Source organism: Chroicocephalus ridibundus, chromosome 6, assembly GCF_963924245.1.
Source record: "Chroicocephalus ridibundus chromosome 6, bChrRid1.1, whole genome shotgun sequence".
Lineage (NCBI taxonomy): Eukaryota > Metazoa > Chordata > Aves > Charadriiformes > Laridae > Chroicocephalus > Chroicocephalus ridibundus.
This window is the reverse complement of record NC_086289.1, coordinates 54,568,238-54,586,543: the sequence shown is the minus strand read 5'-3', so window position 1 is coordinate 54,586,543 and position 18,306 is coordinate 54,568,238. Positions and strand designations below refer to the sequence as shown.

Sequence of the window (18,306 nt, the reverse complement as noted above, 5' to 3'; positions counted from 1 at the left end):
GAAAAGACTCTTTGGTCTCTCTCATATTTTATTTTACTGCTGACTTTGTTCTTGTTTTGTTTGGTTGCTTTTTTTTTTAATATAATGAAATATTAATGTAGAAAAAGCAGTAAGTGGTAGAAACTACTGCTCAGATGGAAGTACTGTGTTGCTTTATCAAGACTTCATAAATATGATTTAATTGTTTACATTGACATACAAAAATAAGCACCAGGATAATGTCTCCATCCTTTTAAGCTCCCTTTCTGTCCTTTTGTGAAATCAAGTTTGGCATGTAACGCTTCATGAGGATAAAAGAGGGGACCTAAGATAATGTGTGAGCCATTTAAAAATTAATTTCTTAAATTAATTTTTTTCTTCATAGAGTACAAGGGGGTATAATATAGCCATGAGTGCAACAGCAGGGATAGCTTCTTATTTGAGAAGAGGTCTTGGAACAAAATTAAGACAAAACTTTATTTTAGTCTTCAGAAGAAAAAAAAAATTAGGTCCGTTCATATTTTTAATAATTTAGAAGTTTTTCCCCATCATGGCTGTCTCTTGTTTTCAAAATATATTATTTATTTCATTTGAAAATAAATCTTTAAGGTGATGCCTTCTTTGTGCTGCATGGAGATGCTTTCTCCTGCAGATTTTCTGTTTTTTGGTTTAAGTCTGCGAACAGACGGTTTTTACCTTAAATTACAGCTCATATCACTGTTTGCTCTCTTTGTAGCTAGTTCTCTGCTATTTGAGATGCAGGCTTTCATATAGCATGCAGTTAGAGGAGATAATAAAGACGACTATGGTTCTGTTATGGCTTATGTAGGGGATTTATTCTTCTATCCTGCATAGTTTAATATCAGCATAATGATATTTCTTTGTTCCATGTAGACAATTATTCTGCAGTCAGAATGCTGCTGTTGAATTTAGCTTTCATTAACTAAGAATATATAGTACTAAACAAAAAAGCCAAGTTAATTTTGAAGTAGCTTATGATCCTATGAATACAATCAAGATTTGTAGTGGTTTAACCAGTGGGACAACACCATGTTTACATGATCCTTCTTTTAGGTGACTGTTTTGAAATTATTTGAAGGGTTCTGGTAAGAGCTTACTGTATTTCCAACATTTTTCTACCAGATAAGTGTAGTCACAGTTCAAATAACTGTTTAGGTAAAGTTCTAAATTGTGATGAAACATTCAAGGTGAACAAACCTGAACAGAGTATATAAATAAAAAGGGAAAGCTGCTGTTCGCATTTCCAATCACCTGCCTATAGTTCCCCATTCATTTTAGGACATGTAAAATGTGCTGGGTTTGATTAAACTGGCCGTGGTATTTGGGCTTTTGTGGATTTTTGGTGGAGGTTTTTTTTTATTACGGTGAGCAAAAAAGTGTTACTGCTGAGTGTATTAGTCATTTCCACAAGTACGGAATAGAAATTCAGTCAAGAAAAAATTTACAGGCTTTAGTGGTGGGATAGAATTGACTCATTCTCAGACACCACCACAAGATAAGGCTGTAGTGATATTCAATGGTAATTGAATGTTTAATCAACAAAGCTTCCTGCTGAGAAATTTTATACAAATGCAGTGAAAAGTCTGTTGCTCTTAAATGTAAAGGGCCTCTCGGATCTGAATCGAATAGTTTATTTAATCTGTGGGAAAGAAATACATTTTCCTCTTTAGAAAAATTAATTTGTGAAAGGTTCTAATTACCCGTTTTTGCTGCTTTAGGTGTTTGTAGCTGTGTAGCAAGAAGCTAGGGGATTTTACCTCGATCTTGTCCACACTGGATGAAAAAACAATTTGTATGTCAGTGAAGAATATGGGTCAATGTTTATTCTCTTTGCAGTCACTATTCCCTATTCCTTGATAAGATGCTGGACAGGTTTATTTTAAATAACCATTTTTCTCTGGTGTCCATGTTCCAACACTATTAATACAAACCCATACATTCACAACTGGATTTAGGGTTGCTTTCAAATGAATTTTATGGGATGGCTTTCCTATGAGTCTTTTCTTACCATTGTCCTTGTTTTATCATGACATTAGGTGGTTTCAGTCTTGCGGGCACTCTGTGAACACTATGACCTTGTCGTGATAGCTTCCTTTGGTGTTGGTCACAACTGGCCATATCTTAGAGTGTTTCAACAGTTAGTGTTTCCATAACGCATCTTACCAAATGTCTTATTTTCTGTTTAGTCTTTTAGGTCTCTGAATATATGTGCTATGTAAGGGTGCTTCCTTTTTTCCTTTCACATGTCTCTTAAAAAATATTGCATGAAATGTTTTTTTGCGCTTGATGAGAAAGAACAACCCTAGGTTGTTCTCAGGGTCCTGTAAGCAGCTCTGTGGAGTTGCACGTCACGTCAGCTGAGGGCCTCCTCAAATGTAAGGATCGAACACAGGTATTTCTTCATCTGATCAGGATCTTGAAAAGGGGGTAAAAAGTAATATCCCATTGATTTCTGCCTGGGTAGTTCTGTCTTCCACATGCTGACGTTGCTCATTGCCTGAGTATTTGTAGTGACACCTGGAGTTTGATGCAGATATTGATGATAATGCAGCAGCTTCTAAGGTATAATTGGGATGATAAATGGGATAATTCTGTGGTTAGATTCTTCTGCCACACACTGTGCCATGAGGCTACAGCTTAGCTTGTAGCCCGCTGGAAGGTGAAAATATAGCTGTTGACTGAGGGCAGTGTGAAATGTTCAGTCCGTGTTCAAATTTGAATAACGTTTTTAATAAAAGTAAACATCTTTGGTAATCAAAACCCATGTGTAATTGTTTAGCAGCTTTCCCAATACGAATCTATGTATTTTGGGTGTTCCTTTGCTTAACAAAGTACAGTCGATGAACCATTTCCTGAAGCATAACAGTTCTTTGAGAGAAGGGGTGGGAGCAGCAGCAATGACAATTGACTCTTGATGAGTAAAAGCTTTGGCAGTAAGAGCAAAGCACAAGATATTAGGTGCATCTCTCCCTAAATTGTTATAATCTGTTAGCACCTTAGTGAACACGTACTCTTTCACTTAAAAATTGAATATCAGTGTTAATACTGTTAAGCTTTTAACGTCTCGGTGAATTTGATGATATAATTTAAACCCCCAGCTGTTGTTTGCTTCATGTCAAAGTGAAAAAAGATTAATCTTCATTTGTATCCTGCCCTGCAATTATCTAGAGGTACTGTGCGCCCTGTGTTATATCATCTAATATAGCAAGGGATTACTTGTAGTCCTCATTCAAGCAGAACTTGCAGTTTCTGAAGGGAGAGTTTAATTTCAGCAAAGAAGTTTGTCGTGGATAGAACAGAAAGCCTCTGTATTAGATATACTCCTCAATTTCATGCCAGTGGTTCAAGTACTGCTGTAAAAATAGTAACAGCATATCAGTGTTCTCTGTGTGAAAGAGGTGCTAAGATGTAAATAAAAGGCAAGCAGGTGTGGAAAGGTACTAAAGGTAGCAGAAAACAGAAATGGAATTTCTAGTTTCTTGGGGAAGCTGTGTGGCAATGGGAGTGTGGTTTCATAAAAGGAAGAAAAAGAAGAATTTGCTCTCTACACTGTATGTATTTTGTTTTTGTAGTTAAAACTTTCTAATTAAAGTGCAGGTCATCTGGGCTAAGTAGAATAGGCAATGTATGAGCTATCCCAAAGCAGAGGCCTATTGCATGTACATAGCTTCTATATTTTTATGCGTGTTTCCGTGGTTGTATTCAATGGTACTTTTGTCCAGAGATGCTTGGAGGGTTTACTTTAAATAAATGGTAAGAGATTTTGTGAGTTCCTTGGATGGGATGGCAAGGAGAGGTTATGGGAAACACACAAAGACTATTGGCATGGAAATGTCCTCATCTTCCTGAAGAGATGTTCTAGTTTATGTTAAAAGACAGCTGATGCTAACCCATCCTCCTTGATGCACAAATGCCTGCAGTATAAAGCACAAATGAGCATGGGCTTTAAGATTTTGCATGGGCAGTGCAGAAGTAGGACAGAAACAGATGGGAGCGTGTAGACTGTGATTAGCACGATGCTGTGCTCTAAACTTGTGTGTGTGTGTGTGAATTAATACTACTGTCAGCGTTAAGATTTTTTCCAGTTGGTCTGCTCATAGCAGTCTGATTTTGAGGAGTGAATATGACGCAGAGAAACAAGTGAAAGGCATTGAGGGTCAGCTCTTGCTCTAGGAAACAAGGCTGCCCTAACTGATCTAGCTTTCTATGCTCTGATCATTGTGGTCTGCTTCTGTTTGTTTGCTTGTCTCTTTCCTTATTCCCCAGTGATAAGGTCTGATGTTACCATGTAACGCTGTAAGACGTGTGGCCGAATCTGGAAAGGTAAATAAAATATTTTCAAAGAACGCATCTGAAATGCTCTAGGTTGTGGTTGACGTGGTGGCATCTTGGATGTCTTTCTCTTGTAGTGTTTCTGTTTGCTTGACATGGTTTTGAAGTATGTTCTCTCTTCAAAATTTTGGTCTTCACAGGTTTTTCTGTGAATAATCTACTTGTCTGAAGCATTCTTGGGGCTCAGGCCTTCTGGATATGCTTAATTCAAGAAACTGTAAATTGCCTTATTGTTTTTCATGGGATTATTCATGCTATCGGCTGGGCCGTGCGCAACACCTGACACAGCTGGGTCTGTATTCTTCCAAAATACACTTTTCTGGCAGTTGCATTAAACAATTACTCCTATTACTGCAGCTGTGAACCAATTTTGCCAAATAGTGTGGACGCAATTATCCTGTTGCCTTTAAAAGCAGAATTGAGGCGTTCAAGTCCATGAAATTAACAGTAAAGATAAGTAGGAGAGAATATTTGGTGGAAGAAAGTGAAAATCTTGATAACCGTGTAAAGATCACTAACTGAATTAGTAAGGAATCAGTATTCCAGTGAATTCAAAATTTCTGCTAAGAGGATATGAGTAATTACAGCTTTAAAATTTTGGTGTGGATTCTGAAAGCAGGAATTTGGATGCATCTGCTGTTGTGTATGGATACACAACCAAAGAAAAACATATGACTGTCTTTTAAACATATGGAAGACTCAGAGTAAAACTCTTCACAGCATTGTTGTCTGAGACTTTTGTTAGTCCTGGTTTACTAATCCAAAATAGCTATTTTTCTGTAGCAAAGAATTAATTTTTTCTTACTTCAACCTGTTTTTGCAGGTGTTGCGGAATCAAAATTGAATGCTGTCATTGAAACAGAGTCTGCAGATTTCCAATTTGCTACTGGGAAAATATATACACTTTAACTTGTAAGTCATAACTTAAATAGATTTCTACAGAAATACTAAGGACATTGAGATGCTTTGCAGACTCGTAGTTTTTCATAATGTCAGACTTTATTTAGTATTATGGGAATTTTTAGAAACTTAGGTGGTAACTGCAGCTTTATGTGACATTCTTTGTAGACTTAAAGAAGTTTAAAGGCTTAAACTTCAGTTTGACTATTTCAGGATTTCTCTCATCTTTCTCCTTTTCTCATTCATGAACTGCCATGAACTTCTCTTCCCCTTCCCCGGTCAGATAGTTATTTGCAAGGGTGGACATTATTCTTCTCAAAACCTTCCTAAAACAAAGTAGAAGGGCAACCACAAAAGATTTAAAATTTAATCACTCCTAAATAAAATGTTCATGAAATTAAATTCTGTTTCTAATCACGCGAAATAATGGAGGCCATCTGTGGTCAGCTGTAGTAGGGAAAAAAAACCCAGAAAGTACTGAGAAGCAATTAACTTTAAGGACTAAGTGATTTCTTTCAATTTTGATCTAGCTGTCCCTGTATTATCTCTGCTTTGCGAGTAGAGAAGTAGTTCCTTCTGAGGATTAATAATAGTACATGGTATGTCTAAATAACCCTTTGCTTTGACTTCTTTTGACTTCTTGGGCAATGTATTGATCTGAAATGACTTCGCTATGATATGATCGAAAGGAGACCATAAGAATACAAGTGATTAAAACTCCCCAAGGTAATTGTAATCTTGCCGAACAGAGCAAAACTTTTCTCTGAAAACATCAAGGTAGGGATTTTTCCAGTGAAGATTGGTTGTCTTGTGTTTTTTGGATCAATCTACGGTTTTAGAAGTTTATTTTAATGTCATGATGTATTATTGGGGTGGAGAGGGAATGGAAATAGCAGTTCTATTACATACATTTCTATGTCCACTTTAATACCGGTCTGCTTTTATAGTGTATTTATGTAAATGTGAGCACACGATCAACACCATTACTTTGAAATTAGGTGATGGAGATATGGTTGCAGCCTGCTGTGGTGGCTTATACCTGATTTGTGGACCATCTTTGCTATCTCATGTTGCTGGCGGTCACCTTCTGTCATGTGCTATGTTCTTGCAGCTGCTTATATGACTCTTGAAGCTGAAATGCTGGAAAAGTGGGGAAGTGGTACTCTATCCAGTCCTGTGTTATGTCTGGTGATTGATATCCACAGCCTCAGGACAAATCCTGTCGACCTTCAGTGAGGAGTATGCTCTAAGACATTTAGGCCTTGTCTTCATGGTTCATAACTGGGAAAATTGATGGAAAATCAACTGAAATTGTGATGTTAAAGCACATCAGTATGAAAACTGGAATGCAGGTCTGTTAGTTCTGATGGAATGTGTGTGGGAGTTACTCATTTAAATCGCTTTTTAGGCTTCCCTATCGCTCTAGATGTACTGCCTACTATGCAGGTGCCACGGTGCATCACTTCCCCTGTTCTCATATCCAATGTACCACAGGTGGTTGCTTGGCCTGGTGTAGGATCCAGTGATACGGTATGTGGTAGAGAAGATTATACTGGGCTGGGGAGAGTATGTGGTATTTCAGGAGTTTGACTAGGTATCCCTAATCTTGCTGGCAAAGTTACATTAAAGCCTCTCGCGTGTTGCAAGAACATATTATGTGTCTGTTGTGCAGCGATTTCTGTTGCATGAGTAAGGGAACAAATAAATTTTTTTCCTCCTTTGAGAGACATGTGGCTCAGAACTTGGCATCTCCCGATATCCCAGCGAGAGGTGCTAGGTGTGTGAATGGGTAGCGGAGACAAACAGCCCAAACCATTGCTGGCTTCTGAACCAGATTAAGAAGGAGTATCAGTGTGGGTGATCTACTCTGCAAATGAGAAGGAGGAGAAGCTCAAAGCTTAATCTCTGCCCAGGGTCTCCACAAGTGCAAGTGCTATCTCTGACCCGCTCTGGACACTCATTTGGAAATACTGATTGCATTTGCTGCTCTCCACGGGATTAAGCTGCAATGTATAGATGTTGCTTTGTTTCTGCCTGAGTCTTCACAGGAAGGTCTAGCACCCTTTCACTTAATATCATGCTTTTAGTTAATTTGGTTCAATTCCATACAAAATAAGGTCCAAGATGCAATGGAAATATGCACCCCAAATCTTTAGTATATGGTTACACAAGAGCCATCTCACATTGAGACTACATTCATTCGCTTCCCGGTAGGAGGCAACTTTGTGTTGGAGATAATTGACATCGGAGAAGACTGGTGTGTAGTGGGCACTCTCTGACATCTTGTTCATAAGCAAGCATGGTATGCTTGCCTACACACTTTGTGCAGCATGGTAGCGTAAGCTGTGAAGATGAATCTTCTGCTTTGAACACATCTCGGTTGCTTTTTTCTCATGGCTCTTACATGTATGTATCATATGCGATCGTATGCAGCTGTGCATATGAAAAGTATTTAGATATTTTTGGAAAATGAGTATTTTCCTTGCTGAAGCATTATTCTTTATTATTCTAGTGTCTCTTGAGTAAATAAATTGAAATAGGGGTAGAAAGCTTTTTAACCAATTCATCAGTGGAAGTATCTAATTCTATAAGAGGTAGGAAATAAGGTCTTGCAGTGAAAATAACTATAATAGAAGAAAAGTGTAATTGTAACCCTCAGCTTCCAAATTGTATGTGAAATCTATTACTTATTTTCCTCTGCTAAATCTAATGTATTCCTCTATAAATAATGCTACAGAGTCAAATGGGTGGTTTTGTCAGTGGTTAACTTTCCTTCTCCATCACAAAACAGTGTCCTGGACACAGGTCAAGATAATATAAATTCCTCTTTTCAGAGAACAGAGTTGAATGTGTTAAATCAGAAGTTGTGTTGTGTAGCATCTCAGGCCGATTGTTGTGGAGTGGTTTCTCTGCCACTTTGGAACTTTGTAAAGGTCAGAGAAATTCTGAATGGTTGAAGATCTCATCTCTCCTGATCCAGTTGCAGTGTCCAGGCCCTTCTATATAGTCGCAACTGGTTGATGATCTTTTCAGTGCTGACCTTCGGTATCTGTTTCTGTCGTGAATTAAGGGTTAACCATATTTTGTTCTGTAAACATGATTTCAGTGTTCATTCATTAAATGTTTTTAGCTAAGTTGTTTATTACATTTGACCTAGTTGGGTAGGGCAGTACACTGATGTTAGCTGGATTTCAATAAATGTATGTTTATTTTAGTTACTGTCATATAACCTAATTGTAAAGTATGGCAGTGCAGTGGTGAATCTGTTGATAACCCAAATGTTTAACTGGTCTCTGGTCCTCTTTCGGCAGGCTGAAATACTTATATATGCTTTGCTAGATGCTGGGATAGTCACTCAGTTTGCCCACAAAATCCACAATTTCTGGAGTGAGCAGGTCTGCCCAGCTGAAAACTTCAGTGTTATGCTTAGTGTTGCTCTTTTGCCTTTATGTGCCTGGCTTTTACTGCAGATCCTGAATCTGTATGTTTATTGGCTTTTCTACTGAGCTTTTTTTTCAGCCTAAACTGCATATGGTACATAGTCCTAGGCAGTGTACTTTGTAGCAGGAACCCATTTACAAACGTCAGCTGTCTAGAAATTGTCTCTAAGCTATTTCTCTAATCAATATTTATACAGGGAAGAAGGGTCATCTAGAGAAGATGGAACAAATTGTTCTTTTTGACAGCTAAAGTAAGTGGTGTTGGATCCTGGCTTAAGTTTAGATTATGAAATAATGAGTTTGAAAAATTTTGAACTTGCCCAGTATGCTACTGAAACAACCAGGTAGGTTTTTGGTAATTAATTATTCAGGTTGATTTTCTCTGAGAAGGAAGGAGAACTTAGTTCACATGCACTACCTGTTTATAATTTATAATCAAGGGCACACAAATTGAAGTGCTGTAGGTAAAAGACTGCATGAGAAAACATGGGGGTTGGAATAGAGAAGTATTTTCATATAATGTTGATAAATATTTTCTGTAAACAAAAATAGTTTCGCCTTGGTTATGTGGCATAAGAAGGTAACTTTATATAGAGTATTTATTTACCACCAGAAATGATCTGTGGGGAGGGAAGTGAATACCAAATTTGCTAAACTGCTACTGTTTGCTGTTTGTGCTACATCTCATATTTGCTGTCAGTTGTGAAATTAACTGTTTCCTCTTCTTGCATGAGAGGAAAGTAAGTTTCTTGACCTTGATTTACAATAGAAGAGCAGCACGTGTGACCTGAGCCGAAGAGGCATGGTTTTGACCTTTAGAGCCGTGTGAAGAAATCTGTAACTGCATTTTGATAGCTGAGCTGAATAAATCTGACTGTAGATATAGAGACTAAAGTGTTCCCTGCAAAGAAAGGGCAAAAGGAACTCGTTCAAATGCTGGAGTGTGTGATGTAGATGACTTCAGCAGCAGAAGAGCTTGTGGGCCAAGATCACTGGTCTGACCTCTCAGTACTGTATAGTCTATTTACAAGCTTGTTTTACCTTATATAGTCTATCAACAATTTTAAGTGTTAACTGTTAATAATAGCATAATTTAACAACCCTTGACTGTCATAATTAGCATAACAGGGACTGAAACAAGTCTTTAGACTGCTTGTGGCTTTTGTGCCAAAATTCAGTCGTTAATGCAGAGGCATAGAATCATAGAATCGCCTGGGTTGGAAGGGACCTTTCAGATCATCTTGTCCAACCATCAACCTAACATTGACAAAAACCATCACTAAACGATATTGCTAAGCACTACGTCTACCTGTCACAGTCTTCTTGCTGTGATGCTAGCAGATGCTAGCAGAAGTTATTTCTGTAACTTTAATTAAAATTTTGAAACTTAAATTCTTTTAAATTAATTCCTGTAACTTAATAATGTTCTTAAAAATATTAATGTATTTTCTATAATGGGCTGCACAAAGGATAAATCCGTGCTAATCGGGAATATCTGTCTGACCTATTTCTTGTCATACCACTGCACGTCATGAAGGGGCTATAACCAGACGATAGCAAACAAATGATGAGAACTACTCTGCAAGCTTTTATTTCAGAGCAGATATAGTTAATCTTTGTAAAGATGGCCCAGGTGTCCTATAGCTTTCTTCTCTGGTTTTGTGGTTCCTTAAGGAAGGATCATAAATGCTGTCTTGTAAGTTCCAGGAGAGGAAATGAGCGTTGTAGAAGATTGTTAGATTAGGCCTTGGAGCTACTATGTCACCATTAAAACCTTGTGCTAGGACAAAATGTTTAGATCATCATTAAGATGGGAATGGTATTAGCAGGACTGACTCTTCAGCTTATTCTCTGCAAGGTGGTAATTTATTGAGAGGTTTGCTGTTAAGTTGTGCACTGAGTGCTCCTTGGTTTCACGAGTGGTTGCCTAGCCAAGATAGGGAAGCTGTTCTTAATCTTTTTACTGTGTATGTTTTTAAAAATAACCTTTCCTTCAGTTAGAATCGTTACCACTGAATTGTTGGAGTTAAATTCTAACAAAGAGCTGTATCCCTAAGAGCTCAGAAATAGCAATTTTACACTTTTGTATATATTGTTCTTCTGAAACAAATCGGTGGAAGAACATGACCTGTTCAATGTGCCCAATAGCCTGAATATGAACAGATTCTAAAGAACTGAACAGTGTGAAGCAGCACTGGTACCAGTGACTGTTCTTTTGAATTTGCACAAGGTGCTTCACTTTTAAATATGTTTACATGTTGTTTGGATTTCAATTAAAGCTATTTGGGAATTCAGACATGAATTTGAACTGATCTGAAAAGCTTGCTTTAATTTCTCAAGTGTTTGATTTCAATATTAGTTGACATCTGATACCTAAAATTCTCCTGAAGCATTAGCGATGTATGCCATTGAAGAAAACATATTGTTATCCTACTACAGCAACAGAAATTCGGACATACACTGCAGTTACAGCCTCTTAAGAAACATTCAGCGTTCTGCGTTATAGGTCCATGTCTAGCATGAAACTAAGTAATCACATTATTCTGTATTAGATAGTCAAATTTAGTTAGGTTGCCTGTAGGATATAATTGGTCTTTAAAGGGAGCAGGGTTATTGTACTAGTCTTTTATAAGTGCTAACCATTATGTGATAATATTAATTCTATTAAAATCTAGAACAGACAAGGCCCAACTGAAAGTGTGATGGCAGCTGTGGAGTTCTGTTACATGAGAAAGTCAGGCCTGTTGTGATAGACACCGGACTACACGGAGAACTTGCCTAGATGAGGAAGAGAATGCTAGGTAGCCCTGTCCTAATTTATTTTACTAACCTAGAGAGGTTCACATCTTTGTTTCAATTTGGTCAACTTAAGGTCGGCATGAGGTGGGAGACTAGGTCAGACTTGATTAAGTTAAATTGAAGTATGTATTGTTCCCCTAGTACTGGAAAGGTTATGAACCTTCTGTTTCACTTCCTAAAGCAGATTTTAAGCTGGAAATGAGCTCTTCCTTCTGCTCAAACACATGGAGCCACCTGCGTGTTGCAGCAAGATGTGGTATCATGTCTTACAGTGTGTGTGGGGGGGCGGGTTGTGTGACAGGGGAGAAGAGGAAAGAGAGGTCAAAGAAGGTGGTTGGAAATAAAGCTTGTGTACACATACCTTAAATTGAACGCTTTTGGAGTGTGTAGTCAGTGAAACTGTGACAAGGCCTTTCTTGATGATTGGTCTGTAAGAGAACACGTGGCTTATGTTTATTGTTTCTGGATGAAAGATCTTCATTTCAAAGGGCAAAAAGTCCTTTTAAAATAATCAGCCAGTGTTCAGTTCAAGACCTTCGTTTACCCTCAAAATGAAAAGTTTTCTAATTAAATTTTTTTCTAATTTAACAGATTTTGAAACAAATTAGTCTAATCTGTCTTTCTGAAAGATTGTTATGTAAGCGTTCTTTGTGTTTTGCTGTAGTACGAGATCTTAACTTCTAGGTGTTTTACCTTTTACATGATGAAACATTTAACAGAGGTGAAAGGTAAATGTTCACTACAAGCTTTTTTATTATTTATTATACAGTGTCAAAAAAAATTTGTCTTTTCATAATGTTATTGCTGCCTAAGGAGTTTAGTTAATGGCGAGTGTACACTCATTGGGAATTCTCTTGAAATTTGTCATAAAACTGCATATTAACTATACTTATTCATTATTCCTGTGAGGGCGCTGTGAAAAAGTATAAAGGCTGTATTATAATTCACTATTATACATGCATTAGTTACTAGACACTGAAAACCCTGTTCACAAATGGCTCCGCTTCCTGCTTTCTTTGTTAAAAGTCATTTTGCTAGTATTAAAATAATGTAGAAAGTTGAAAACTTGCATCTGCACAGGGGTGTCTGCCTGTCTTTGGAAAAATTATTGGCAAGTGGGGGGAAATACACTGTTTAGGAATTAGAATGAAAAGGAATAGTGTTGTCAGTGAATAGCAGGAGGCTTGCTGGCAAACAGAGCTCTGCCCTGGACTTATAGTCCCAGGGACAAGAGGATCAGCATTTGTAAGGAATTTTTTCACTGCTCAGTTATACTATAGACAGGGTCAACTGATGCTTGGCAGGACAAGCTGGAAGCAGCGCAGAAACTCATGTTTTATAATGTCAATCACTGGCAATTCTAGCCGTATATAAAATGGATCTCTTGAACCGGAGTAATTCACGACTAATGCCTCCTCTAGGAAAATGCAGCAACAAACAAACAGAAAATGGAATTTTGGAACAATGACTAGTTTTTGAGAATTGCACCTACCTTCCCAATTACATGTGAGTAGAAAGAGCCTAAAACAATGGCAGATTGTTTAAATTTGAGTTTACTGAGTATTGTCTTAAAGCAAAATTGCTTCCAGCTATATAACTTGTAGGTGCAATAACAGGATATAAGATATTAACAGAATGAGACAGCGTGTCCCTAAATCTGCTTAGAAAAGGAGAGTTCCCACTTATGTTCTAGTATTCAAAACAGGGTATTTTAATTAGTTATGCCAGCCCCTATGCAGAGCATCACACTTAAGTTGCTGATTTGGGATTGGATGTTTCTGTCAGACAAATACTGGAATTTGTTTTTATTGTCATAGCGTGTGGGGTGCCACCACCACCTGAGGTCATGAAATTAGTGTCCGTAAGGCTACTGTCCCTTCCGAAATGGCAACAGGTTGTGAGCACCTTGTACCAAGAGAACAAATGACATACCATGGCTGCTGTAGTCTGTGAAGTCTGAAAAAGTTGCCAAGTTAAATCTTTGAGTGAATTCAATTATTGGTGAAATCTGTTATTATTCCTATATTTACTGTCTTTTAAAATGTCTGCTAAGTTTTGGCTTGTGGGTTTTTTTAATGGTTAATTTTTTGCTGTTCTGGAAAGGTATAGTCTTAACATTCTATTGCTTTAGCTTTCTTTTTCCGCTAAGGGAACACTAGACATTAATGAAATGTCAATGACTTGCAGTTAAATTCTCTTTCCATATCTAATTAGACCTAAATGGTTAGTGAGGTTAGAGAGACTAAATAAAAGGAACACAGTTAGTTTGCTCTTTCAGATGGTGTTCTTCCATTTGCCAGATCAATTTTAATTACATTCATAAAGGTATCTGGTTCTTCTGAAATACAGCTTTGAATCTTTTCCAGAGTAATGGGAGAGAGATTAAATTTGGTTGGATTTTATTTTGTTGCTGTTCACTAAAGTTCTACCTTCCACAACAATAATGTACCTCAAACTGGCTAGGTGAGCCGATAGAAATAAAGAAGCTTTTTTTTCTGGTACTGTCTTGTCTATCGTCTGTGGTTTTTTTTTTTTAGCATTCCGTCAGATTGTAATCAAGTAGGCTACTGTCCGATGACTAAAACTGATGGAAAGATCTGTAACCAAAATGAGCATTTGTTTTAACAGTCAACAAGATGAAAAAGGAGTCTTGAGTGGGACATGTAAAACGACTAATATAGGAAGTTGGCAAGGCTTTAATAGGCAGGCATTTGCATGTGATACAGTCTGATTGTATAATTAGCAGGTTTTTATTATTATACCAACTGCTGCAATCCAGTTATGGTGCAGCAGTCAGACTTGTGCTAATTTCTCACAACATCTAGAAATGCAAAGGAAGCACCTCATTCATTCAGGCTGCTGCAGAAATGAACACAGAGACAGACTCCTTCCAGAAGCCCTTATTATGAGCTCTGGGTACACTGTGGAGATCCAAATGTAGCTGAAAAGGATTATTCTCTTAAAGGCAACACCAAACTGGGTGGGAGTGTTGATCTGCTTGAGGGCAGGAAGGCTCTACAGAGGGACCTGGACAGGCTGGATCGATCGGCTGGGGCCAATGGTATGAGGTTCAACAGGGCCAAGTGCTGGTTCCTGCACTTGGGTCACAACAACCCCAATCAACGCTACAGGCTTGGGGAAGAGTGGCTGGAGAGCTGCCTGGTGAAAAGGACCTGGGGGTGTTGGTTGACAGCTGGCTGAATATGAGCCAGCAGTGTGCCCAGGTGGCCAAGGCGGCCAACAGCATCCTGGTTTGTATCAGAAACGGTATGTCCACCAGAACTAGGGAAGTGATTGTCCCCCTGTACTCAGCACTGGTGAGGCCCCACCTCGAGTACTGTGGTCAGTTTTGGGCCCCTCACTGCAAGAAAGACATTGAGGTGCTGGAGCGTGTCCAGAGAAGGGCAACAAAGCTGGTGGTGAGGGGCCTAGGGCACAAGTCTTATGAGGAGCGGCTGAGAGAACTGGGGTTGTTTAGCTTGGAGAAAAGGAGGCCGAGGGGAAACCTTCTCACTCTCTACAACCACCTGAGAGGAGGTTGTAGTGTGGATGATGTCAGTCTCTTCTCCTGAGTAACAGGTGATAAGACAAGAGGAAATGGCCTCAAGTTGCACCAGGGGAGGTTTAGATTGGGTATTAGGAAAAATTTCTTCACCAAAAGAGTTATCAAGCATTGGAACAGGCTGCCCAGGGCAGTGGTTGAGTCACCATCCCTGGAGGTATTTAAAAGATGGGTAGATGTGGTGCTGAGAGAGGTGGTCTAGTGGTGGACTTGGCAGTGTTAGGTTAATGGTTGGATTCAAGGATCCTAATGGTCTTTTCCAACCTAAATGATTCTAAAGCAAGTCTTAGGGTAGAAAGGCAGGATACAGAGAAGAACTCAATTTCCACCACCCCCCCCAATCCCCCGGGTAATCATTATTTTTTGATCAGAGATGAAATAGGGTGTGAGTTCCCTTTTATGGGAAGATTGATTTGGTGTTGCTGTTATTTGGTGTGTTCAGCTTTGCCAATTCTTCTATTTCTACTCTTCTACAATTACATAATTATTTTTTCCCACGCTTTTTCTCTTTTCGGTGTCTGTGTGCAGTTTAAATGTAACAAATAGCTTGCTGCAGGAATGATTATAGGTGCCCACAGTATTTTGACTTCTTTTGTGATTATTCATTTCTGAAGAATGATGTGAAACATTTGAATCTTCATTCATTCTATTGTAAAGAAAATAATGCTGCGTATTTCCCATTTTCATAATTTGTCCTTTGTAAAAATCCCTCAATTCAGATTTTCAAGAGGTAGAACTGACATCAGTCAAATTGTGTAGTTCCTTATTGTTCTAGCCAGTTTCTTCTGCAGCTTTCTGAGGCTGTGGTTTGGGATGCTTATCAAACTGACTATTTTTTTTTTTTATTATTTGCATTTCTAAAGCTGTGAGGTTCATTGTCTTTTGTGGAACTTACAAATGTATAAACTGAGAATTGGATGCCCACCCAGCCATTCAGTTATCTGTAGAAAAACTTTTACCCAGCGTCATATGCTTTATTCACATCTGGTTTGATCTAGCTTGCTGCTTGCGCTCTTACTGCTTTGGTACTTTAATGAGAAGGGAGCTACTTCATCCATGTCTGTGGACTGTAATAAGGGTTTTTACATTATCAGGTAGGATGGTTCAGTAATGCAATATACTGAGAGCTCCCCTATCTGAAATGGAACGAGAGGTTATATTTGGTATTCTAAAGGCTCCCTGAAAATACACTTCATTGCTCATGCCCTTTAGCAGATTAGAAAATGGCTGGGAAATAAGCATCTGCCCCTTCCTAAGTGCTATGTTTCTCAAATAATTTTTTGACTATTTAGTTTATTTTCCACTTACATGATTTAAGAACAATTTGCATACCTTTAAAATTCTTTTAAAATTCTCAAAACCAAATCTGAGAGGTTTTTAGGTGGTTGTCGGCTCTTGCATCACTTTTCCTACTCATCTAGATAAACTGTGATTGAACAAATAATTTGAAACAGCGATTGATACAAAGCTATTCCATTAATCTGAGAATCAAATTAAGAACTGTTAAATAATGAAGTAGGTTCTATTACTCTGTGTATTGGCAACAGAGCTGTCTGCTGCATTTACAACTAAGTTCCAGTCACAGTCCCACACCAGCAGCAGAGGAATCTCTAAAGAAATAATAACAGGTAATGCGGGTGATATGGCTTTCAACCGAGTGTCCACATATGCATGTGGAACCATCTCCTAAGGATACTGCATGAAAGGTAAAGAATAAAACCTTTCAAATATGAATTTATAGCATGTTTGAATTTGCATGATTTATGTCTTTAGCTCCTAATGGATGTGAGAATTTTCTTATTTTTGTAACTTTCCATGGGAAGGCAGTCTTACTGACTTCAAATTTGACGAAGTGGCAGAAGCATTTTTGCAAGGTATCAGAAATATTGTGGGAATGAATAAAGGCTGTGGTATTTGGCTGGGTGTTTGTGCCGGATTTTAATGGTGTAACTTCATTAAGTGCATTAGTAATTGTCTGTAATTTTGGAATTGAACTGCTTTATAGAATTAAATCAATGTCTACTGCAGTACCTTCAATGCTAGTGTTCTATTACTTTGCTAAATAAAAATTTTAATAATGCTTTCAGGGGTTATATTGTCTATATAATCATGCTTTCAAGGACCACTTAGCTCCTTATTACGGGGTGGGAGGAACGAGCTGGTTCAAGTGAGGTTATGAAACAATTGTTGCTATATTTTGCTAAGAGTCAGAGCTGCATGCAGGGGAATAGTTAATGATGGGTAATGTTCCCCATCTTCTGCTCTTGCCTTTGCTTTATGATTACCTGACTTATCTGAAGTACAGCTCTACACAGAGGTAGTGAGCCAGTCAACTAAGTAATAAAACCCTAGCACTCGCTAGCTGACAGGTACCACTTAAAAGGCCAACTAGATTATCACAATCTCAGCTAACTGGCATTGTTATACTGCCAGCAGCCTCCTAGGAGCTGTGCTCCCCTCTGGACTCAGTGGTCATCCTTCTAGATCTGGTTGAGCGATGGACAGCGTGATGTGAGCAAACTAGTCTAACAATACCTCGGGCTAGTACTGTTTTCTTGTACAAAGAAGTAATACATAGTAGCATCTAATTTGTTGTAAGTGCTAGACTGCTACTAAAACCCTTTTTAAGAGGACAGGAAAAAAGCATTGCTAGGATTTTGTTCAGCATATCAGAACTTCTGGTGTTTTTTTTATTTGTAACCCATGTCATTAAGGAATGGGTTACATTAAGTGCTTATTCTGAAGCACTAACATGAGGTAGTGCTGCTAAAGTCACAATTGTGCCATGTGTATGTGTCACCACATATTACACTATTTTGCCACATGCTGGGATGGTTGGTAGTAGCAGTATTGTGAATCTTGCTGGATTGTCACAGAAGAATCAGAAGCAATTTTTTCTGGAGGTTGTTTATCTTTAAATAAACTCATTTAAGGCTGTTTAGTTAATACGAGCATAAGATATGATCAGCATACTATAATTGTTTCCAAATATCAACAACCTGTGATGAACAAAGCTTTGTTAGACATGGGCTTTACTTTTCTGTGTTTGCTCCATTGTAGAATTAAGAGTAAACATAAATGAAGTTCATTATTTCAGAATCAATATTACTGTGGACTTGGTGAACAAAATAAATAGGATCTGTCTGACAGGGCTTGGATGGAAGACTCAAGCATAAAGGGTAGGAACAAACATTAGTAATTCATTGTACATGTGTGTGTTCTGTATGTGTATATAATGCTGAAAAACAGTTTAAATGAAACCTGAAACTAATA

The 18,306-nt window shown here is 38.1% G+C and overlaps 1 protein-coding gene across 3 annotated transcripts in view; it reads left to right on the top strand.

The window, feature by feature from the left end:
• The window catches only part of CLSTN2 (calsyntenin 2), a 377,450-nt gene that overhangs the window by 19,752 nt on the left and 339,392 nt on the right, over window positions 1-18,306 (top strand). Inside the window, exon 1 of one of the 3 annotated variants that reach the window (XM_063337607.1) lies at window positions 5,228-5,244. The exons of the other annotated variants lie outside the window; for them this stretch is intronic. The gene's annotated coding sequence lies outside the window, so the exon portion shown is untranslated. Of the gene's footprint in view, window positions 1-5,227; window positions 5,245-18,306 lie in introns of those variants that run through there. 3 annotated transcript variants of the gene reach the window in all.